Source organism: Thermobia domestica, chromosome 3 (assembly GCF_964235325.1).
Source record: "Thermobia domestica chromosome 3, izTheDome1.hap1.1, whole genome shotgun sequence".
NCBI classification, from domain to species: Eukaryota; Metazoa; Arthropoda; class Insecta; order Zygentoma; family Lepismatidae; genus Thermobia; species Thermobia domestica.
Window position 1 is genome coordinate 262,071,302 of NC_137456.1, and position 26,367 is coordinate 262,097,668.

Here is a 26,367-nt window from a genome sequence, read left to right on the forward strand (position 1 = left end):
GCTGATAAATCAGTATTTCCCATCTTTTGGCAAAACTATTTAAGTATATGAAGAGGGAACAAAAGGCCGAGCTACTTACATATATAAACTAAATATTATTATAATTATTATTAATGTCAGAACAATGAAATGTTATGTTAAATATAATACAAATACCCAATACAGTAAATGCATATTCTTATCAATTTCATTACACGCAGTTGGTTGGTACAAACATCAAATATCTGGGTTAATAACGGTTAGGTGATGGCAGGGGCGGCGGAATAGATAAGGGAAAAACTGCTGTACATAAGAAACAGTAAAGGAAAAAGATGTCCACTAAATGGAGCAACCTGTGGTATTTTAAAATAACTTCTCTGATTTTAAGAAGGAGATCGTCGCTTGAATATGTAGTGTAATAGTAACAAAAGAACCAAATTGATTGTGTATTTCACGAGGGTACAGTTCAAGGAGGTAGATTACGAAGCCGCCGGCCAAATCACATACAGAAAACAAACAGTGGTAAACCGTCAGTTAGAGGTTCCAAGGAGCATTAACATGGATTGTTGTTCAGAAACATCCAATAAATCGAGGTAACTAAAAGGAGAACTGAGGCTGAACCTTCCGTAGTCTGTGTCCACAATCACAGTCCGTCTTCAGTTACAAGGCATGAATATATTGGCCTGGTTGCTGCGGCGAAACCGTTGTAAATGGATCGCCATACTTTACCATGACGATACCATAAACATTCAATATTTACTACTGATGACTGGGAAACGAAGTATTGTCGGATGAATGATGGTTTACCCAGGCACGTAGCCAGGATTTCATAATAGGGGGGGTCCGTGACGAAATACGGCGGTTATCACACCAGGGGCTCGATCATTCTAAACTAGTTTACTGGAAACATATATTGGTTCGTTTAAACAGGATTTCGTAATGAGGAAGGGGGGGGGGGAGCATGACATGAAATACTCTGGTTACACACCAAGGGCTCGATCAATCTAAACTATTTTACTGGCAACGCATCCATATTAGTTTCTTAAGACAATAAAATGAGGATATGTTAGTAAGTATTTTAATAACGAACTATGAAGAATCTCGAGTAAAAGAATGTAACAAAAAGTATTTAAAAAATATAATCTTTCGAGTTTTTTAAGTTCTTCTGAGAGTCTATCTGATCGAACCGGTTTATCGATCGTCATTTGTAGTCCATAGGATTAGCATGGAGATAGATGGAATTCGGAATGCTCTGTTACAATAATATCGATTTTCAACTTGATCTCCTCCCCCCCCCCCAGTTTCCTCCACATAAAGCTCCTCATAAGAAAGAGTAACCAAACGCTGGCTGTAGCTTTATATTTTTAACGCTGATTCTTGTTTTTCTCGTTTCTTTTTGTTTAATTCTTCCTTATTTTTTTACATTTCTGGTTCCGAAGGGGGGGGGGTCTGGACCCCCCGGACCCACCCCTTGGCTACGTGCCTGGTTTACCTCATTTCAAACCACGGAGCGTGCTTGTATGTTGCGATTTTCTAAAACAGTATGCTTTGAAGTGCCTCCGCTTAACCATGAATCATGAGATGAGTGCATGATATCGTCACATGAATATCCTGTTTTTGAGGGTTGTGTGACGATGCTTACATATCACTTCGCTACCTGTAATTATGTCAAATTTTAGGGAACGACATTAGCTCTATATTCCAAATGTTGTTCCCAGAGAACGACGTCACATTCTACGATGATGGAATACCCAAATTCACAGCTGGAGCTGTCGCAGTATATAAAAGTAACCAACGAAGTTCTATCGTTTTTTCACCCACCAGTTTTAGACATAGATATATTGCTTAAGGTGTACGTGGATGATCAGAAATAGTCTTCATTAGTATTGACAACCTTCTGCCGACCTTCTGGAAGACCATGACTTCCCTCACGGTACAACTTGCTGGGCCGTGAAGCATACAAATTATCAAGTGCATTCTGCAACTCTACTATGGATTTGAACAGCCGTCCTCTAAGATGATTATCGGAGAAATGCAATATATTATTATCGTACGGTGCAATGTCCATGAGTTTTGAGCATGCAATAGCGCTTCCCATGAAAGGCGTAGAATAGTGCCCCGGGTTATCCTAACCATGTGGGGCCTATCATTGTTCTGTAACAGGAAGATCCCTTCGCGAGTCCTTGCTCCAGAGTAATGAGTTTTTCTAGAACACGGCTCAACTGCTGACAGTATGTAGTTGTATTGCTGCTCTGACCAGCTGGTAGCAGTTCCCGATGCACGGTGCCGCGAACAGTCTGACAAAAACAGGAAGACCTTCTTCTTGTACAGTGCTGGTTTCGGCTGATTTGGAACAGCTTTATAGGATGCTAACCATCACTCCCGCGGAGCTTCGTACAGGACTCATTTCTCATCACGTCAACACCCTATCTACAGATGGCTCCTTCCTGAAACGACATAGCAAAGGAACACGCGCGTTGAATTCTGGCCCAGATTGAAATCATGTGGGACCCATCGTCTCAACTTGTAGTGCTTCCCAAGTTGATGGAGGTGCTGCCGAATTTCTTTTTACTCGCAATAAATTGTAGTCCCAGTTCCTCATATGTCTGGCCACTGTTCGCCTCAATTGCTGCCTGATTGTCTTTACTTTGTGTATTGGTTTCCCGGCATGTGTTTCGCATTTGATTTTTTCTTTACTGTCGTTAAACTAGTTCAACCACCGCTGCACTCTTTGCGTAGTGACGACACCTCACTAAATAACTGGCATATGTTCCGTCCCGTTGCAGCGGTGTTTGACCCCAGTTTGAACTCGTATAGCATACACAAAATTATGTCTCTTTCTGAAGGTCCAATCTTCACTCTGTCCTTATGCATGTTCGCGGTGAAACTGAACTGCCCCAGCCAAGCACTATGTTGGAAATTCCCACACCAACAACTGCACTTGACTTAACTCCATTCGCATTCAACAAAGTATGTGAGTTCCAAAAGAACACAGACCTCCAATAAAAGCGACAAAACCATTCGTTATCTTTATAGTTTGAGGAACATCAGGACGATGTTAAGCACGTCCCCTTATTTGCCCAATCGCCATAATTGAACGTAATTCAACATATTTGGTATGTTTATGAAACACGAATCCCTATCAGATTTTCGCCTCTTTCCTTTCTCCCTGAAGTTACTGAACTGTGGTCGCATAATTCCGTAATATTCCACTTGGCAGCATTGACAACCTCTTTAAATCCATTTGATATCACATCGGAGTTTTCAGAGAATGACAGTCATACAAAACAATATTATTTTCTTTTAAGTTTTAGTTTCCTCCTGTATCCATTAATTTGGTAGAAAAGTATAGATTCAAAATGATGGATTTATTAAGAACGTAGGTGTAAATACAGCGCTACTATGATACGCAAACTTTGTCTCTAAATTGATGTAAAAAGAAAATTATTATTATTATTATTATTATTATTATTATTATTATTATTATTATTATTATTATTATTATTATTCAAGATGCACCGTAACTTTCACCTCGGTGCGGAACACCAGTCACAATCACTGTACCTAACCGCCTACAAGATATTTCCTTTTATATCAGAGGTGTTCTATCAGATCTTTCCGATGGCAGTATATTTAAAATTTGTGTTTCAGGACCATTGAACGACTGACGTAAAAGTAATTGGAAAACACAAGCAACATCTGCCCAACAATGTGTCAGCAATCGCAGTTCATTTCGTATGGACAGAGGTATCCTGTTACACGAGTGTAACCGCTGATAAAGAAATATCATATTTTAACACAATTTCAATGGTGCTGAAAACAGTCAACGTTTATGTCTGATGACTGGAAACGAAATATAATCGGACGAATGATATCTCATTATTCCAATCCACGAGAGTACGTATGTGTGACGCATAACCCAAAAACCATATGTTTTATAGTTTCACCTCTTAACCGTTAACCACATAACCACCTCTCGACAAAATTCATTGTTTCTGCTCTATGCAAATAAGAATAAATACTGGGAATGGTAAAAACGTTCAATCACTTCTAGTGTTCTTAAAGTATGTGAATTGTGACGTTATGTTATGGGGCGTTTACACTTAGTCGATTTGCGTTCGATTCAGTTGAATTGACGTCACCTTCAACTTAATCGACCGTGTGAACGGGACTTCAACTTAATCGCTTGTTGATCGCAGGCGACTAATCGACTGGCAACTGAATTGAAACACGTTCAATTTTCTGTGGTCGATTCGATCAGATTGCCTAGCGAATACGACTAGATTGCTTAATGCAAACACCTGATTACAAAACATTTTCAAGGGAAAGGAAAAGTGTCCGGCATGCGGGTATTTTACATTAAATTACTTTTATAATTATATGAGAAAAATGAATGCTTATGGAATCCAAAAAAAGAAAAATACTCTTTACAGAAATACTGCTACTAGACGAACAGCACTAGATTTATTCATAAAATGAATTTAAAAATCACAACTGCTGCTCTACGTAATAAAATTTAAAATTTTAAAATGCTTCGAAATGGTCAGGTGCAGATATGGAAGATATACCTAAACAAAAGATAGCTTGGTTCATGAATCCGATCGCTATTTACGCTAGATTATGTAAGCTCCATTAGAATGTACAGGTCTACTTTTGCCGCATCAATAGAAAGAATTGTTTAAAAATTATAAATCTTTCACTAATGTCCTTCTTATTATCCCCAGAAAATTTTCCACTGGGCACATGAAAATTGCTCACTTGGCGTAGATAAAATCCAAAGGAGCCACAAGAAGTAATTGCTGAAAATTACAATTCTTTTACGATTTGCGTATAAGTTATAGTTAAGAAACGCAAACCAAACTTTGCTAGGTGGCCATTGAAAGAAAAATACTATTTAACGGAGTCAGACAGAACGAAGCTGGTGGGTCCGCGTTGTAGGAGGGGGAGGTCCCAAGAGACCAGGAGCGCCAGCGATGGTTGGTGTGCGCGCAATCGAAGGTAGTGGAAAAAAGTTGATTTTGGCAATGATACGAGTTTCAATAGCACTTGTTATGGTTTCATACTAGTAACGCTGCACTTGTAAACATAAAATAGAGGTCATGTACACTGTGCAGAAATATGCCACAGCTGGATAATAGCATCTAATAGAGCCATCTTTCATACGCACTCACTTATTTTATCAATCGTAAAGCATTTGTAATTATTTTACACTAGTAACCTTACACTTGTAAACCTAAAATATACGTGTATTACTTTGTATTTAATTCTCATGCCTGCAGAAATTTGCTACTTAAAAACATGTTCTTTTTTTTCATGTAAAGTATTGATCTCTGTAAATCTTCCAAAATAGAATGCACCAAAACAAAACCTGCACCCGTTAGTAACGTGGTAAGTGTTATGATTTGACCTGTTAAAAATAATCTATTATTTTGCGCTAAGCAAAGGTTTTGCTGCTCCTAGTCTGCGCGCTTTAAATACCATTCTTGCTTTACCTTCAGTGTGAGCGGTCCCGGTTTCGATTCCCGTTGGGGACACTCTGTCGAAAAACTATAAAAGCTTTTTAATGCGAACCATCCTGAATGAGGTTTCTTTATTCACACTAGGCAAACGCCGGGGTGGTACCTAACATAGATCCTAGGCCTCTTCTTTCCTTCCTCAATTCTTTCTTTCTACCCTTTCAGTGTGCTTGCCGAGGGACGTCATCCCTCAAAAACGTGACGGGCTAACATGCTCTTTGATGCCGAAAGCCCAGAAATCTAAATCCTAAATCTAAATTCTCGCTTTTAGTAGCTACCTAACACAAGTTGGTTAGTGCTTTTTGTAGCTCTTTACTGTTAGCTTTTATGACACATTACTTGCATTACTTGTACCGATAGGAGCTAAGCCTTTTTAAAGTAAGTATGCATCTAGTAATGCAAGTCCGCCCTTCTGCAAGAGTGAAACTGCCGTTGGAAGACATGGATACATTACTAATAAAACTCCAACTGACCAAAACAATATACAGTATATATTTTAAAATTATATGTTTGTGTTATAGTTTCGGCTATGTCACATAGTCTTCCTCATTATAATGGATACCTGGATAATATAGGTAATGGTTACATTATGATTCTAAGTATGTGTACCTAAACTGGGACTGCACGGTTTCCACTTACTAATGACTATCCCACTAAAGAACTTGAAAAAATGATATGATTTTTAGTTAACATTATCTCGTAAAATTGACATTTTTTAATGATTTTTAATACATATTATAGTGCAAGTTTATAATAGACCGTCATAAAAATTTCAATTTTATGGTAAAAAAGAGTTGGCTATAAATGAAAGTAACTTAATATGATATTGATTTCCACTGGTGGAACATTTTTGCAAAATGAAGGTAAGCCGTATTTTATGTTAACAAGTGGTATACTGCGGTTATGATGAGTGACTCCATATGAAAGACGACTGTGTAATATACCACCAGCGGAGTCTTTCTCTATAATACAGGAAAGTATATTTATGTTTACAAGTTTAGAGTTATTACTGTGGAGCCATGACAAGTGCTTAAACCTACACAAAGATTCTCTACTGATAATTCTTCATCAAAGTACACGTATACTATGCTTTTAAATACTAGTTCCTTAATATAAATTCCCTTATCCAACACCATTTTCTTTTCTTTTTTCTTGTCAATGCTATTTAATTTCATCCCTTAATTCTTCTGCTATAACACCGCAAATTGTACCAACTACTTTTTGCTTGGACATCTTTAAAATTGCCAGTCGATTTCGAATCGACCAGAGGAGAGCGAGTCGACAAGCAGCATTCAATTTCGGCTGAAACAATTGAACACATCCATCAATCTGATTCGGCCTAGTTGCTTCGATTTAGTCATAAATGCAGCGAGTCGATTTAGCCGTGCGACTAAATCGACCAAGTGTAAACGCCCCATTACTTGATACACTGAATCGATTGTTGGGAATACTTACCGCTATATATTGTCGTTTTTGTTTTGTGCGGTAAGTATTGAAACAAGAAATAACTATTTTGAAATACTTTCGGTTGGAATAGAGAGTTAATTGAGAAGATAGTACGTTTCTAAGACGTCCAATGAATTGCAGAAAATTATATAGCAATATTTCTTACTGTTCTCGCTCTGACGAATACAGTATTGATACTACAAGTAGTTAATTTTATTTACTTCAAATTTTGTTAGAATATTCGCAATAGCCATGGTACATAAACTTAAGACATGAATCATTTACAAAGAAGAAATATTTGTTACCGTTCCAGTTCTATGGCGATGAACATTAAAACAAGAAGTACTATTGTACCAGATTTGTACTATTTCCCGTTTGAAAAGATAGTTAACGCAACTGAGAGAACCTCTCCTTGGGATGCTGAATTGATTCCAAAACACTGCAACTCGATGTCTCTTACACTTGATGCTCTCATGTGTGTCGACAGACAGACGGACGAACATAGCTGTTCTATAAGACTTCCAACGTTTATGAATAGAATAATTTGAAAGTATAATAGTATAAGTACACAAGTGTTAGTTTCACATCATATTTTGATTAATTAATGTTTTATATATTAAATCCTGTAATGACGCCTAAGTTACAATTTTTCTATTAGTTATTTTTTCCATTGGAGTATACCTTCTGCTGCAGACCTTGATGGGCTTAGTGACCCCCATACTCTAACAGACTCATGATTCTTACACGGTTCTAAAACTTATAGATCACAGATTCCAGCGAGGTATCATTCGTGCAATTTCTCTAATATTCGTAGAAGTCGTAATGTACTCTACTGTTGTGTCTATTGACAGTTACTTCTTGTCTCAAAAGTTTATAGATTTCAATTGTTGTTAAATTTTGTATGCACAAAAATTATTTGGAGCATTGGACTTTATAGTTGAGAGACTTGGACATTACGGGAGTATAGAAGAAATATTTAGAGCTCTTTGAAATGTGGTGTTGGAGGAAGTTGGTTAAGATAAAATGGACAGAAAAAGGTTTTAAAGCAGGTAGGAGAGAAGAGGACGCTTTTAGCCCCCATCGTTCGTTGAAAAGGCAATTAGATTGGGCACATCTTGCGAAAAAATTCTTGCCACCATAGAAAAAAAGATGGAAGGAAAGCGAGGCATAGGAAGAAGAAGAACGCAAGTTATCCATGATTTGAAAAATAGAAGAAAATATTGGAAAAGAAGAAGTTAAAAATCGAGAAAGAGGAAGTTGAAAATCGAGAAACATGGAAGAAGAATTTCCAGGTCCAAACTGAAAATTGAGAAGAAAAGAAATAAGAAAAAGAAGAAAAATCCTCACTAGTTCCAATACCTGCCAAAAGGCAGAATACTTTATAATACATAAACCGTAGACGAGGACCATAACTGTTAAATTAAGGTTTTATGAATTAATTCGCGTAACGTTTTATCATATTTGGTAACGCTCGCGATATTTGTTTATTCCAGTAAACTTGTGTCTTCGAGTCACGATGTCAATATTTCAAAGTGTGAATATTATTAATCCACCATCTTCACAAGAAGATAGTGCACCAGACACGAATCTCTTACAAACAAATTTGAAGAATATTTCGTGGGCTGACCCTAGTGATAATCTCCCTATTCTTACATTTACTGGAAACAATGGTATTGACCCTGCTACTAGTGGTACTTTAGCTCTTTCTGATCCGATAGATTACTATGAGTTGTTCATCGATTTGCAAAATACTCAAGATAATGGTTGGTCAAACTAACTTGTATGCCATGCAACAATTCGAGAAAAGAGGAATGATGTTCCTCCTAAAGCAAGGATACACGATTGGAGACCTACGGATATAACAGAAATGAGTGAATTCGATATATTTCTTGGTTAGATGGGACTAGTGTAATCTCAAAAACGTGGAAAATATTGGAGCGGAGTTAACTTTACGGTCTGCCATTACCAAGATCGGCCATGTCCAGAAATAAGATCACGCTCCTGCTGAAATTTTCACCTTCGCTAACAATGAAGATACCCAAGGAAACAGACTTCACAAAATAAAAGAGATAACCCATGAGAATGTGCAGACACCATTTAAAAAAATATGAGTCTATGAAACTATTATACCAATGCAGGTCGATGAAATGCTGGTAAATTATGCTTGTGGAACATGATTAGCATATACCAAAGGGATCAATCCTTCATTACCCAAGAGATAAGAGTGTCATCTATGAGGCAATCGAAAACAATCATTTCAGTCTGTACCAGTCATGTTCTATTAGCGCAATTTTACTGGAATCCTAGCAGAGCAAATTTCAAAATACGGTAACACTAAAATACTGTTTCATGGAATGCTTGAACTTCTAAAACAAAGGAAGTTGTATTTTTAACCCATAATAACAATAGTATTACTAACATCAAGTTTTCTAACACTGCTGATACTAGTAGTAAAAGGAAACCTATTGTATTTCGTTTTATAATGGAAAAAAATAGAACTTTTATAACCAATTATTTTATTCAACTGTACTTACGACCAAAATCCCATACAGGCCGAACCCATTAATGCCAAATACTCTCGAGGACCGTACTAGTTGCACACAACACATTACACAAACGCAAGTGTGTATGTGTTTCTATAAAGGAGGCTATAAAAATGTCTTTATAGTGTACCGAACATGATACACGAAGCCCAGGAAGGAAAATCAGTGTGTATCAATTCCGATATACACGCCCTGAACGTGTTATCTTTGAAAGTACATCTTGACCCGGGAAAGGATATCAGCAGAATTTTCTTTGGCTCTCAATGTGTTAAAGCCCAGAAGCAGCAGTTGAGTCAATGGGCGGTTAAAGAATAACCATAAACTGTTACTCAAGATTTACCATCTTTTATGGGAAATTGTTTATTTCAAGAAGAATACAAAATATTCCAACTCAAAATTTCATCCGTGTTAATCATTGCTACTACAGCAACAGAAAATTAAGCGAGGTGCTATATGGTTTTAAAATAATTTTCTATCTCAGATACACGCGCAAGAACAAAATTGCGAGATCTATTTGTTCGCACAAAATCTCATCTTTGCAAATATCTGGACAAAATTTTTGAGCATTTCGAAAGTAGTTAAAAGTGACTTGGAAATCAATATGTGTTTATTCTCGAGGGCAATAATATAAGAGATATCAGAAAAATACTGACATGATGCTACTTTTTAAGTTTCTATCTGGTAATGAGACTAACTATAAATAAAGAATACATTCCTGTGTTTAAAAGAGTGAGCAAGATTAGATTTCTTCATGATATCGTTATTACAGAGATATGAAATCAACTATATTGATAAGTACATTAAAATCTTGAACCCCACAGATGTAGAGGTATCAAATAGTACTTTCGAGGTCAAATATACGTATCTGCTAAATATGGCTGATGCACAAGTGTTTAATGTGGCTACAAACAGTTTACATATAATGCGTTGCTATGTATTTCAGGCATTAAACTAAGATTTTATCTAATTCTAGACAGTTAGAGAAGCATAGAAGCCCCAGATATATAAAGCGGAAATCATATGGAAGAGAAAATTTCGTTATTATTTGACGTATTTGTATGGAAGAGAAAATGTCGTTATTAGTTGACATACCGAAAACAACTTAAAAATACAAATAATATGTAATATGTATATCATAGTTGTTGTAAATTTTATTTGAGGTGATGCCTAGAAAATCTAAGTTAGTACGAAGACAAATTATTTTCTACAAATAAAGAAAAATGTTACACTGTTTGATTAAGACTGTATGAAACATACTCATCGGAAAATATTATTTTTGAAATTAGTTGCGGTATTGCTTACTGCACAGCTCTTTGAGGAAGCAGTGGACGCTTGTACTAAATAATTCTGATGACAGAAGCAGGACTGGGCGACTAAGTTTTCCAGAATATCTTACAATATTGATTCGCCAAACAACTTATTGCGCATCTCTGATTCGTTAATTTCGCACCAGCGTCAGCAGTATATCCTGAAGGGAATATGTGCCATTTTCCAAATAATTCTTAATACCTTTTGCCTATAGGATTTAACCATCCGCAAGAACATGAAACCGTAATCCAGATTATACAAGAGTAGTCGTTTCAAAATTCTGGTTGCTACGTTTTGTACAGAGCTATAAGAAAATAAACATTATATTGTTTAATTTATTCTTTAGTACCGCTTACTCTTTAAGGCAATTTTGAAATTGTCCTTTCTCAGTAGAGAACAACGGAAAAACTTATTTTATATGGTCCAATGAAATCGCACATTCGAATATTTACAAAATATTAAAATACGGACAGTACATTATTTCAAGGGGTTACAGGATGAAATAAAAGAATAAGTAAAGAAGTTCTTGATTTTCGACCTAGAACCCCCACTCTACCCGACCTTTAATATATAGAAAAACGTTCCAGGCTTTATTGTATGAGTAATTTTAGGTGCATTATGTTTTATTCTCAAATAGCTTACCAGAAGGTATTTTCTTCCTCCATGTTTGACTAATTTTCCCTTTCATGAGTAAAATGAAAAAGCCTGTTACAAATGAGACAATGCCCATATATATTTTTTAATATTTTAATTATATATATATATATATATATATATATATATATATATATATATATATGTATGTATGTATGTGTGTGTGTGTGTGTGTGTGTGTGTGTGTGTGTGTGTGTGTGTGTGTGTGTGTGTGTTGATTAGTAGGCGTACTCGGATTTAATTTGTTCCTGAGAACTTCATCACAATTTTAAAAACAGTTCCTACATCCCGATTTTTGGCTGTTTCAGGTTTACGATTGGTCAAATAGTTTCTCTATGAAATTTATAAATTTATTGTCATGTCTGATCTTCAGTTCTGTATCATCGTAATTTTTAGCTCTTCAAGAACATTCAATTATGTACAATTACTGTTTCTTTATAACTAAAATTAAGTATATAACCTGCATCGTTAATATATGTAATAAAATACTTTTAGCATGAAAATAAAATAACAACCGAACTTACATTTCGAATAATGCTTGTTGCTGTGGCTGTACACTGAAATGGCACATTCACACATCCTCTTCACCTTGTTGTCATCTTGCAACTCTGAGAATCAAAATACCATTAGGTTAAACAAGTGGTTAGAAATTAAGAAAATATTGTACACTAATATTTCTAAAACTCCCTACTTTAAGCTATGAATAATACAGAGCAGCCCACATGTAGGTATACAAACGAGCATCGATCAAGTATGATATATCAATTTATTAAATTAATTTATTTTCACTTAAACCTTAATCTCGGAACAAACTCATTAATGCAAATAAACTCATTAAGAACAGATAAGGAAAAAAACTAAGTCAATAACTATATGGGTAACAATAAATAAATGATATAAAAGTTAGGATCGATCAGTACGGGGCCACTCTGTATATCTCATATAATATACTCTATGAACCTTATGGCAACTCTGAATGACATTGTTTCCAGTTAAAAAAGGAAAATCAATGATAGCCCTTAATTTACGACTTGGACTGTGAGACTTTTACCATGATTTGGGTTGAAAGGGGAGAGATAGTACAAACATTTTCTATGTAATAGATCCATTATTATGAGTATTTCACTTACAAATTGAATCTTACTGTAAATACTATTACTAGTGTTACAGGTTGAGCAAATCAAAGCTCAACAAAATATTGAAGTCAGTCTACAGAAAAAAATAATTGATCGAGTGTGTTTTTGTATGGCGATAAATCCCAAATTGAAATTAATACATTACGTAGTAGAAGAGCAGAAAATAAATCTTTCATAAATCACACTTCTAACCTGGGAGAAGAGAAACAGAGCTCCAGGAAACGTTAAGAATGTTGAAATTATACCGAAAGGATATTCTGTAATTGGCAAATTGACCTAACAAAATCGAAGATATAGTAGTTAGATACGTGGGAAGTTGATGATAGAGAGTTAAGCATGAAATTATTGCCTCAAACTGGGTTCCAAAAGTGTTGAACACTGATCAATTACTATATCCCGTGTATGCCTCACAAGCAATGACGGTCCCTTTTGAACACTATTAACCCGATATTTTGAGTCATTTATTTCTAGTTTGTGAGACTTTATCTGTTGGGAAATTTAAAAAAAGAATACCGACTTGGAAAGACACATTTTGCAGTAAATGAAACTTATCTCCATATCTCCCAGTCCACCAGGTTCAATTCAGAGCAGCTATAAATTGTACAATTTAACGTGACACCCTCTATATCACCACTTACTACCGGTGACGATTAAAAATAATGTTCAATAACTGGTTCTAATATTTCGTCTTCTACTACACAATTTACATTAAAGCAAACTGAATGTTGGTTAACATCAAAAGTCTGAGAAAATTCATTACTTTCCAACGGTATTAAAATTTTACGAATAGTTTCTAACGTCTGATCAATTGTAATGGTCTTCATCCTTAACGCACATTTTCAAAAGTGACTGAACTTGTAGTTTTTCGGGGCCGGAGCCCGTCTATCTGGGGTTGCACTATTTCCGTTTGTTTCCCGAATTATTTTTTAAAGATTGAGTTATCACCATTTCTTTCGTTACTTTGATCGGAAGTGTTTTCTGATGACTCATGCCTATAGTTCGAATTTCCATTTCGACTACCACGCCACCTTCGTCGGAAGTTGCGATTTCTTCCTCGATACGACCCAAAGCCTTGATTGTTTTATGCACCTTGACCATTCCGATTATTTCTATTATCACTACCGTATCCTGAATTATCTCGGTTGGGACGTTGGCTATCGAAGTAACTAAGAAAATCGGTTTGACTCCCATTCTCTACTTGTTGAATTTTATTTTTAAGAACTAGCCTGGAAACCTTCTCGCTGGAGGCCTTAAGTCACGCGCATGCGCGTTTGCGTGACCCGACAGTGCTGCTATCTTAGCCATCAATTAATCGATGTCTGAACACGGGCTTACCATGAACACCGCGAATCCTCAGCCGGCAAGCAACCAAGTAAAACATCTATGAATTCGGACTGGTCTGGCACTTCAGTTATATTGAAATAAACATCGACTATGTGCCAAGCAAACTCAAGCTGTGTAGAGAATTTCGACCTATCGAATCTTAAAGCTTGCAGGGCTTTCTTGTGAATGCGTTCCATACTGGTAGAATAATACTGTTTCTTAAAAAGTTTCACAAAATCTTCGTAACTTTTAATATCGCGTATCATTGCAGCAACGCTTTTGCCACCCGCATCAAACACTTCGATACTATTAAACGTTTATCAGCATCAGACAACCTATACATATCCAAATATCGTTGTAAATTTCGCAAGAAAGATCGGCCTCCACCTGCAGTCACCTTTCCACTAAAGACCGGAAACTCTTTAAGGTCTTTAAATTTTATAATAGGGGAATTTTGAAAACCACTATTAGAACAAAAGAAAAACGGGTAGGAAGCTACTGGTTGACTATCAGGTTTTGGGCCTTGCCATTGCCATTGGGATTCCAAATTCGGGGATGTCATCATAAAGGAAGACCCTAAAAAATTTCCTAAGTTAGTCGTCTTATAAGTCTTGTTTTGCCAATTACCTGCCATATAAAGATAATTATCACTATTACTTGACAAAGGAGGAGTTGACACTAGAGTATGATTGTCATTCAGATGGAATACAAAAGGATTATTAGTTGGTATGTTTCTACTTCGGTGTCTTGTTTTAGGAAGCCCGGTTTCAAAGTTCACATGTGCTCTTTTCCTGGCAACTTCGTGATCTACAGATCTGTCACTTTTACTATCTTCATTTAAGGCTAATTCTAACTTTTCTAATTGATGTTTCAATACCGTCACATCAGTTCCCATTTCACGTTGATACTTTCCTAATCTTTCATTTGTTTTGGAATTCGATTTCAACTCCCAACAGCTTACTTTTAAATTCTTGTAAAGCAATATTCTGCATTTCTATCCTCTCAGGTAATTGTTGTAAACACGTATCCTAAGATCCGTGCCTGCTTAAGGTTCGCTTCATGTTACGCTCAAGTGTTTCAATTCGGGATTCATTACTCTCGACCTTCGTACTAACTATCCTATCCTATACTGTACTATACTATATTATCTATTAATTTCTGGCTTGCTACTTGCAATTCCTCATGAGCTTGTATTTTTACTTGCTCCAACTTAGAGGATAATTGCTTCACCGTTATAGCAGTTCGTTCAACTTTAGACTGCACCTAAGTAATTTGAGTCCCAAATTTCTCGAACCATTTGTCTATTTTCTGGTTTACTTTACTCACCTCCTTTTTACTACTAACTACCTCATGACTAATTTTATCTATGTTTTGAACATCTTTTCCATCATTAACATGGACAGACGACACAGTACCATTGTCTCGTAGGACAGGCGACGAAGTCGCGAAGGTGCATTATCAGGAATACCATTCTCAACAGTAAACTCCTTGTTCCCCTTTTCGGGATCCTCATCATTGCCATTATTAGGCTGAGGTGGTTTAACTGCCTCGTACCCTGCACATACCCAACAATATGAATCAGAACTTGCAAACATGCTAGAAGTATCCTTCATACTACACAATCAAAACGAAACCAGCGAAGGCAACTCTCGCACATCACGGCCTTCACTTTCTCTACTCCTTCATTACTGAAAACTTGATGCGCATTAGTACAGCATGCATATTCTTTTTGCTGAGAACCCGATCAAACGCTATCTCTATCGGAGCCACTTCCACGAGACGCCATTTCAGAATCGCTTTGTAAAAACAGTTATTATAAAAAAAACTAAAAGACATTGAAACTTTCACTTGAAAAACACAATGTATATATATAAACACTCATGAAATATTTCCAGTCAGGCCTCCAGTCCCAGCACCGGAAAACAAAACTCGTCCCCCATTTCTCCACTTCACTCTCCACATCACCTGCTTAATGTTTAAATTCTCCATTGTTAATATTAAACATTACTTCCCGAGCAGTACTCAGACGAAGGCTGGTTAGCCAAAAATGTGTAACGGTTAATTCGCTTTTTTCCTTTCTTCAAAATTTGGCCTAGGTTGCATACTCTCCTGGGTACTGAAGGTACTCCAGGCTATCCAACCGTAACTTAAATTGTATTTGCGCAACGAAAAAAAAACTATACTTTGAATCAGAATATTTTCTCCTGTTGAGACCACTGCGAGAAGCACTGTACCTGTTGATAATAGACTTCATGTTTAATTCTTTCATTCTAAAGACCACTTGCCAAATATTATTAATCCAACTTATAACTAAGGAATATCCAGATCCCACAATACAGTGACTATTGCTTCATGCAGGACAAACTAAAATTAATTGTACAACAGAAAGAAACAAACTAGAACGACAGAACTCCCCTTCCCGCACGGGGAGGAAAAAGACTGAAGCACACATTGTAAGTGGTGATTTTAAAAAATTAAAAATAAAAAGGTTTAAAATTTAGTCTTAATTTTAGTTCTTAATTCCAGTTTTATCATGGTGGCTCAGTGGTAGAGCGTCCACCTCTGGTGCTTGGGGTCCCGGGTTCGATCCCATCCCCCGCCAAGTGAACTTTGTGGTGGACAAACACCGTGTGCGTGGGTTTTCTCGGGGTTCTCCCGTTTCCTCCCACTTTCTTCATTTCACCATTTCATTCATCACTCACCATCACCGTCTCCTTTAGCCTAACCGGCATAGCCGTGGCACGTAAAACTCAAAGATTTCATTTTCATTTTTTCCAATTTTATCATCACCAATCTTACTTTTCACAACAATTTCCACGCGAACAAAACAAAATTTTAATGCACCCCTTAAATTTCCAAAGAAGATGAAAAAATTCGTTAAGAGTATAGTTAGTTAGGTTCGTACAATATAAACTCTGTTTAGTCAATCCAATTTTTAGTGCACGTACATTCTTAAGATTTTGAAGATTTCGAGTTTCATAAAACAAAATACAATTCCCATTTATATCGGCTTGACTTATAAATAATAATGAATTATTGTGTTGTCCAAATAAAACTGTCAAAATTTAGTATTAAATTTCACAACTGATCTTTAGCTTTTATCACATCACTCGAAAGGGGGTGGTAATATTTCATTGGCCTGCTGACATACAACAAGGATTTTAAAAAAAAACTATTACAAGGTTTTACATCATACATATCACATTGGTTCAAAAATTTAAATACAATTTTCACCCAACAACTTTCCTAACGGCGGAGCACCATATGAAAGTGGCAGCGGTAGAGATAGAGAATGGACAGGCCTACAAAAACACATTGAAGAAATTAAATATTATTCTTCTTCGAGCGGGCAACCTATCCCTTTGAGGCGCAACACGTCTACGAATACACACATCTTTCAGATATTTAAATTTTCGCGCATGGCTCATTAAATAGCTACTCCTTCAGTTTCGCTCAGTTATAATACGATTTTTAACTACTTATATCTGCCAATTCATATTTCGTTGTGTTACGGGTGCGAGAGAATAAGCTTAATATAATTCCATTATTGAAAGCATAAATATTAATAACATGTGAGCAGGAGAGAAAATAGCAGTGAACGAAGTAAACTTCAACCCGGATTAATCCTTCTATATGTAGAATTTACTAGGAGGATCCTATTATCAAACAACAGAGCCAATTTTAGACTTTGAACGCAATCGTTAACAGTACTAAAACTAACCTAACCACTATAACTAACAAACAAAGAAAATAAATTCACATAAAAAGAAAATTAAACCCGGGGTTTGTCATGGAGAGGTTCTAACATATACGTAAATTCGACATTTAAAGTTCTGACCGAGACAAGTACAAGTGGAAGTGAAGGAAGAGGAAGAATGAATTCTATCACCCAGGCGACTCCAGGTGGGACCAGGTGACTGAGGACCCACGCCTTACTGGAAATAGTTACTTTAAGCGATCATGTTTTTATATTTCATTATTCGGAAGAAACTTAACTATTATTACACTAACCATTGTAAGATTAATTTACAATAAGCGGGCCAAATTACACTAAAATTTAACCCCCTTTCTTAATGTAAAATACCGAAGCTGAAAAAATTTAGAAGTTCATAGTTCCGATTTTTGAGTTTATATCGATTTAAGAACTTATATAAATTACTTCACCAATTTTATTCAAATTCAAGAATTTAACCAGCTACCGCCATTTCCCTAAGCACTTTCATTTACCCGGAACCTTCCTAGTAACATGGTGTTTTTGGTTTAGAAGCCGTCTTCAAAATACATCTGTTTTGCATCCCAAATTAAAAGAAATTAACATTACCTTTTTATCCTGGGTGCTTGGATCAAACCTGGTAACTTATAAGTCCTTCCGAGTATCCATTTCGCTACGGTAGCAAACTCACTTTTTGGCAGGCAGGGGAACTCCGTAGTATCCGTCAACAGTTTATAACTTCACATTTCGCTAGTATCCTATCTTTACATAACTACATTAGTTCAGTGTCCTTCACTCTCTCCTGCCACGTAGAGGTTAGATCGTGTACTACATGTGTTTTTTTCACTATTAAGTTTGAAAATCACATTTGTTCGATTGTTAGACATTGCAACGTATAAATGTACGCTATCCTTCTTTGTTCCCGGCGAAGAATAGCTTCATTTCGCCCCCCTTTAATCCGATTGGTGCAGCGTGTACTACCGGATAAATTTTAAAATTTTAACATACTTATCGCCCTATTATAATTTATTAAAACAGCTTTGCTGTATAACTTTACAAAAAAAATCTCTTGTAAATTTTGTTTTTGCCTATAACTTCTCTCAACAGGTGGCAGCACAATCACGCAGAGCGAGGTCTATAAACGAACTCTCAATGTTGCTTTGGATCAAACTCGAAGAAGGGCGCCACTTTGGGTCCTCAAACTCCCAACGACCTTTTATTAGGTTTAAACATTATACATGAGCGGAAAAGATCGTCTGAAATTTTAAACGGTACTTCTCCGCTTATTTAAATAATATTTTTCCGGTTATTACGCAATTAAATATGCCGCCCAAATGTATCCCTTCTTTTATTTGAATATCACAAAACTTATTAAGTTCTCAGCTAGTTAAAATGGTCCTTATTCGCTTATTTCAATAACAACATTTTTTCTTGTTTGACACAAAGTGAATTTGGCAACCCAAATTTATTTCTTCGTTTAGTTAAATAGCACAAGATGATATAAAATTCTGAGTTAGTTAAAATGGCAATTCTTTGCTTATTTAAATAAGAAATATATTTTCAAGCTAATTGTATATTGTGCTGTAAAGAGTTAAAATTATTTCTTCGTTTGTTTTTTAAAACCGCTGTACTAGTTGAACTTCTACTCATTCCAGGACCCGTTAAGAACAAAAAAGTTACTTAATTTAGTTAAAAACAAATGCCGCCGAGATTAGTGTAGCAGAAATTATTTTTCCTGCCTTTAACTAAATGGACCCATATTAAAACAGTTTCCAATTACGGTACGTTAAAGGACATAAGTCACATTGGATTCGTTCTCACCACATTTTATAAAATGACATATTATAAGGGACCTTTGACCTCTGACTTATGTAATCGTCATAATCTTTTTATAATTTGTAGTATGTTAAATAAAGGTGGGGTTTTTCTGCTATATAAGAAAGTAAACTACCCAAAATCCGTTAATGTGATCTCACTGTAAGGTTCTGCTATGCTAAATAGAATTAGACAAAAGTGCCATTCTCTTATAACAGTTGTACTTGTTTCACATAAACTACTTGTTTTCTTTATACTTAAAACTACAAACAGAAATTTAATATGTTGTATCTTTTACGGGATGTACATGTTTAAATATTTGACCTGTACAAAATAGATCAAAGTTCTAAGCTTTGTAACATTTTAAGCTGAAAACGAATCTTACATTATAACTAAACAGACTCATAATAATGCAATTTCCAATTGTGGGATGTTAGGGAACGTAAGGCGCATTGGTTGCTATGTAAATTTCGTAGTCACAAGAAAAATAGTTTAGCATTTTATAAAATGCGAATTACATTAAATGCAAAGTGTTGCCTCCTTTTACTGTCCTCATAGCAGTGTTGGGCAAAATCAATTGAAATCAATTGCAATTGATCAATCAATTGAAAGTAATTGCTCTGAAAATTAATTGCAATTGATTTCAATTGCAATTGATTTCAATTTGTAATTGACAATTGATTTCAATTGCAATTGATTTCAAATTGTAATTGACAATTAATTTCAATTGCAATTGAATTCAATCATAAAATTTGCAATTAAATTTTCGTCAATTGTTAATTGTTAATTGGTCACCAGGCAATTGAAACTTTTAATTGTTAATTGTCAATCGCAAAGGGTGCAATTGAAACATTTAATTGTTAATTGTAATTGTTAATTGCAATTGAAAGCAACAATTAAAACTGAAGATAAGAAAATAAGTGTATATTGTGTTGTTAACTTGTTACTGTTTTACATATTTCAAATGAGGTACTTATAAGAAATGCTGGATAACAACCATCCCTTCGCCCCCTGGGAAGAAAGCCGTGAAAGTAAGTATTTTTTAAATATATTATGTTTATGGTTCTATCCCCCTCGAAAGAACTCTATAGGCTCATCATGCACACAATAGGAATGGGCACGAGCGATTCAAGCGAGTTTTCTTTAAAACTCGACTCGACTCGAAGCAAACATCTTTGAGCTCGACTCGAGAACTCGGATCGAAAAATTTCCCCCCGCTAGACTCGAATTCGGATCGAGTTTCCAGTCGAGTCGAGCCAAACGAGCCAATCCGAGCTAAATCCTTTGTGTAGTTCCAAGTACTACTTTCTTCAAGTATCCTACATAGACAATATAATTATCAATGATCTACTACTATTACTATAACTAATTATTATTATAACACCGTGTACCTGTATAAACATGGAATATATGTGGTTTGTATCTGAATACTGAAAAATAGTTGACTGTCGATCTCGGTCGTCAAGAAATCTTCAGGAGGCAAGGACATCTGTCACGAGATCCTAGGTTTGAGTTCAGGAGAAGCAAGTATTCGGGCTCGAGTCAAAAATTGTTAAAAGTTATAGGACTCCAGCCAAACATGTTCAAAACTGCTCGACTCGGGTTTAGGGTTGTCAACGACTCAAGCGGCTCGCTCACAGCTCATTCACTTATCGAGCCGAACCAATAGCTCATCCAACCAAGCCAGCTCAAGCCGATGGCTCACACGAGCCGGACTGAACCGAGCTGATTGCTCATTGATACTCCAAGCCATCGGCTCAGTTAAGCTGACAGGAACCCAGCCTAGGGACTCGTTTCAACGGAGCTGGTTCGAGCTATTGGCTCCAATCGAGCCGAGTGGATGACTCGTCCCTACCAAACCGGTTCAAGCCATCGGCTCAATTGAGCCCAGTCGATGGGTCATCCCAACCAATCCAGCTTAAGCTGTACGCTCAGTTGAACCGAGCCGAGCCGGTCGACTTCACTATCCCGGCTTCTACTTTGGCTAAAAAATTACAGTTCTCAGTCTTGACGGTAAGAACTACAATATATACTTTTATTGGTACTCACGGCGGCATTAACTTATTCCCCCACCAACGAATTTCGAGGTACTTTGTTTTGCGTCTTTATTGCATGTTTTCTGTCGCTTTATGCGCCTATTCCCACATTTTTTGCGTCACCGGAAGTGGGTCAAAATAGGCCTACAAATATGGCGGAACAAGTTATTGATGTTCCACTACTATAGGATTTCAAGGTCGTTAATTTCACATCGCGTACCTTTTTGTGCGCCTATTTCGACGTTTTGTGCGTTACTGGAAGACGGTCAAAATGGGCCTCAAAGGTGGGACGAAAATGACCCATTGCTCCGCCACTACCGAATTTCGAGGTACTTCCTTTCGCATCTACTAGTGAATTTTTATGCCGTTTCGTTCCCATATTTCCACGTTTTGTGCGTCACTGGAAGTGGTCAAAATGGGCTTCTAAGATGGGAAGAAAATGACCAAGAGTTCCGCCACTATCGAATTTCGAGGTCGTTAATTACTCTTTTGTGCGCCTATTTCGACGTCTTGTGCGTCAGTGGAAGACGGTCAAAATGGACCTCAAAGGTGGGACGAATATAACCCACTGCTCCGCCACTACCGAATTTCATGATCCTTCTTTTCGCATCGACTAGTGAATATTTCGTGCCGTTTCGTGCCTCTATTTTCACGTTTTGTGCGTCACCAGAAGTGTGTCAAAATGGGCCTCCAAAGTGTGATGAAAATGACCCGTTGTTCCGCCACTATCGAATTTCTAGGTCGTTTCTTTCGCATCGTTTAGTGCCTATTTTTTAAAAAGATTTCTGTGTCTACTTCCTCGTCTTGTGCATCACCCGAAGTGAGTTAAACGGGCTTCAAATTGGGAGGTAATGACTCACTGCTCCGCCACTACCGAATTTTGAGGTCGTTTCCTTCACATTTTAATGCGTGATTTGTGTCGCTTTGTGCATCAGTGGAAGTGGGTCAAAATGGGCCTTGAAAGTGGGATGAATATGTCTTTCTCTGCCATATTTCTAGGTCTTTTTTGATTCACTCTCGTTGGCGCACAAAACGTGAAAATATGTGCAGAAACGATACAAAACATGCAATAAGCAATGCGAAAAAAGCGACCTCGAAATTCGATACTGGTAGGAGAGTGGGTCATTTTTCTTCCCATATTGAATGCCCATTTTGACCCACTACCCTTGATTCACAAAACGTGGAAATAGGCTTACAAAACGTAGAAAACACGCACAAGACGATGTGAAAGAAACGACCTCGAAATCGTTCCTGACGGATACTTGTAGGATAACATTGACCCATTTTCGGTGATGCACAAAACGAGGAAATAGGCGCACAAAACGACACAAAAATGGAAATTTAGCTTAATTACATAGAAATTTTAAGTTTGTAAGCTTAATTATATGGAAAATTTTATACATTTTTTCCTTTACATTGATTTGGGACTTTCAAATTTTATTCTTTTTTCCACTGAAAATTATCTATAATTTAACAAGGAAATAATTACAATTGATAATTATAATAATTGTCTATATAATTGAATTCACTGTAATTTGGTCCATGTCAAACACTTTACCATTTCGTACTAGCTCTTATGCCCGTTCTTCGCACGGATCAGATAAAATATCAATGTAAACAAACTGAACGACGGGAGAACAATTAAGAAACATTTCTAAAATTGGATATATTTTGTGTGAATATATATATCCAACAACTTACATGTGTTTTCATTGGGAAGGCCGATGGAGGCTGAATTTGAACATAAGCACTATCTGGAGTGTCACTATACACCGGATCAACCCAGATAAATATAGATTCGACACAAATATTGTTCATTTTCTACTACTTTTACATGTCCTGGTAAACGCCCCCTCAGACCCCCATGGTTCGAATTGTGAAAAGAATCTCCTCTGGCCCCCAGCGATACCGCGAAAACTATGAATGCGACAATAACATCTGCCATTTTGTACTACTTTTTACATATCCTGGTAAATGCCCCTATGATCCTCTGGTTCCAATTTTGAAAAAACAACGCCTCTGGCCCGCAGCCGATGGGGGCTGTATTTGGAAGTCAACGACTGTGGAAGCATCACCATTCCTCTCAGCGATAACGAAAACTATGGATTTGACACTATTACATGTCTCGCAATTCCCACCCTCGGTGACTCCGGACCCGCACACAATGGTGGCTAAATTTGAAAATCATCGCTAATGAAAGTTTCACCATTGAGCTCAGCGACCTCGAAAACTATGGATTTGACATTAATATCGGCCATTTTCGATTATTTTTACCTGTCTCGGAACTCCCCCCTCTGGTGACCCAAGGCTCGCAAACAACGGTGGATGAATTTGAAAGTCATCGCTAATGGTAGTGTGACCATTGATCTCAGCAACCTCGAAAACTGTGGATTTGACACTAATATCGATCATTTTGGATTACTTTTACGTTTCGGTTTCCTCCACCCCCGTTGATCCAGGGCCTACAGCCGAATAGGATGAATTTGGAAGTTAATGGGATGGAGTTTTAACATTGATCCCAGCATCCGCGAATACTATGAAATCCACACTGATATCGGTCATTTTTTACTACATTTACATGCCCCGGTAAACGCCCCCTAAGACCCCTGGTTTGAATTTTGTCAAAAACGCGCTTCGCCTTGGTGTGGGACCTGGACCAAGGTATCTTTGACCAAAATTTGGTAACTCTCGGTCAACTTTAGAAAAGAGGATATATAGTCTTTTAGCTTCGTTATATAATTATTCCTATGTTACATCGGAATCGTTAGAGGGGCCATAGTCTTTAACTTGTAATTTCTACTACATAAAAAATTGTCTTGAAAAGACTAGCGTCGTCCATGTGACTTCACTCATCTTTCCAGATATGTTAAATAGGTTTAAACAAAAATGCCATTCTCTTAATACGAAGATGCCATAGGGTTGGCGAAAGGTTATGCATTATCTGCTATGTTATATAAGAGTTGGAAAAATGAACCATAAAAGGAGAAACGTACACCGCAACTATGTGTTCATAGTCTTATTTACTCTCTGCCATCTTGAAAACAATGATTGTAGTATTTCTTTGTAATATCTGCCTTTGTTATAAACGAGAGAAGAAAACGTAAATAATTAAGAACAAGTACACCCCGTTATTCTCTGCTGTATGTTCATAGTCTTATGTAATCTTTACTATGTTACATTGGGGTTGAAATATAAACCATACTCTTTTATCAGCTCTGCTGTGTTAAATTCAACGCCTGTAGACTTTCATGTGTAGTTTCTCATATGCTAGAACAGTGGTTGAAAATATGAGAAAATAGAACGAGTACACTCCTCCTATGTGTTCATAGGCTGTTATGTTAGTAGTCTTCACTGTTTAATTTTTGCTTTGTTATATAAGAAGTTAAGAATATGGTCATACTCTTTTATCAGCTCTATTATGTAACATCAGGGGGTTGCGAAAATATGTGTTTGTATTGTCTGCATAATTTCTGATTGGAATATGTGTTCATAATCTTATGTAATTTTTGCTCTGTTTAGGTAGGAATCGAAAAAGAGATGGCAAAAGAGAACGAATACAGCTCAATAAATAGGTCATAAAAGAGAACGAGTTTTCGTGTATTTCGATTTTCCATAGCTGGACGATACGGGTGATATCACGTATAGTGTGGGACTGGAAAATTGACTACTTACAATAAGGACGCTATGGAAGAAAACGCATTTTTTCCCCAAATTGAATCAGATGTCACCCATCTAATATTATGATTAACTCTTAAACTGTAGTTTTTGATTATTACATTGTTCAATGCTAAGACATGTCAAAAGATAAATTACTGTATACTGAGCTGAAGAAAATGATATGCTTTGAAATAAATTATCATGAGTAGTTTTAGATGAACTTGAAAAAAGTAATGGGGTTGATTGTTAATTGTCAATGATAATAATTCACTGTTTTATTTTACTGAAAGAGATTTCTATATGTACGAAACTCCTTTGTTAACTAACTTATTCTATCTGTTGTTGCTTTCCCTCTAACCGTGATACCGCTAATCCTTTACGCATAAAGTACTTTTAAACAGCAATAATATACAGATGCGCTTCAAAGAAATAACTGTATATATTTTAAATTTGAATCGTTGATTGCAGAAAGGGACTGAGTCAATTTAGTGTACTTTGAGATACTTAAAAATAATATTTAAATCTAGAACTGTAGTCTTATGTTGCGCTTGACCTTCAGTTCAATGTTGCGTTTACATCGTTGTAACACTTTCTACATACCCTTCATATAAATAAAGTAATGTATAGCCCAAGAGCAGGGATTGTGAAACGCTGGAAAAGTTTGCTTTTAACGCTATGAGATTTGTATCTCATAGTTGTTCCATAATAATAAAAAGTTTTGTGTGCATTTTTTTTTTTTTTTTTTGCATATAGGGTCAAGTAAGATGCAAAAGCATGATACCGGTACATATTTTGATGTGCCTCAAATGAAAAAGAAAAGATATTGAGAAACGCTGCCCAAGGGAAATGAATGAGATAAACCAAATTTCAGAAATGTGACTTAAGCCTTTACCACAGTCATCGATTCATTTTCTATATAATATACTATGTGGCTGTTGTTATTATACTACTCAGTAACTTACCGTACGTTTTCTTTTGTTTTAGGTAAGTGTTAAGGACTTGGTTTAAACTTCGAAAGTTGCGTAAGTAATGCTTATGAATACTTGCTTTCTTATTAAAACAGCTTGTAGAAAACCAACAATATCCTTTCTTGTCCGTAAAATTGTTTCCTAGTATACTTTCCTACATATCGCGTATATTCTAGTAGTTTTGCTTGGGGTTTTCACACACTTTACAGCACAATTTCACACTGCAAACTGCACTTATAGTGTACTGTTTCCAAGAATCAGAGAGGATTCCGTG

The 26,367-nt window shown here is 36.4% G+C and overlaps 1 long non-coding RNA gene across 1 annotated transcript in view; it reads right to left on the reverse strand.

Annotated features, from left to right (window-relative positions):
• The window catches only part of LOC145681629 (uncharacterized), a 34,798-nt gene that overhangs the window by 3,653 nt on the left and 4,778 nt on the right, over window positions 1-26,367 (reverse strand). Inside the window, exon 2 of the long non-coding RNA XR_014130842.1 lies at window positions 11,971-12,054. This is a non-coding gene — a long non-coding RNA (uncharacterized LOC145681629). The remainder of the gene's footprint in view (window positions 1-11,970; window positions 12,055-26,367) is intronic.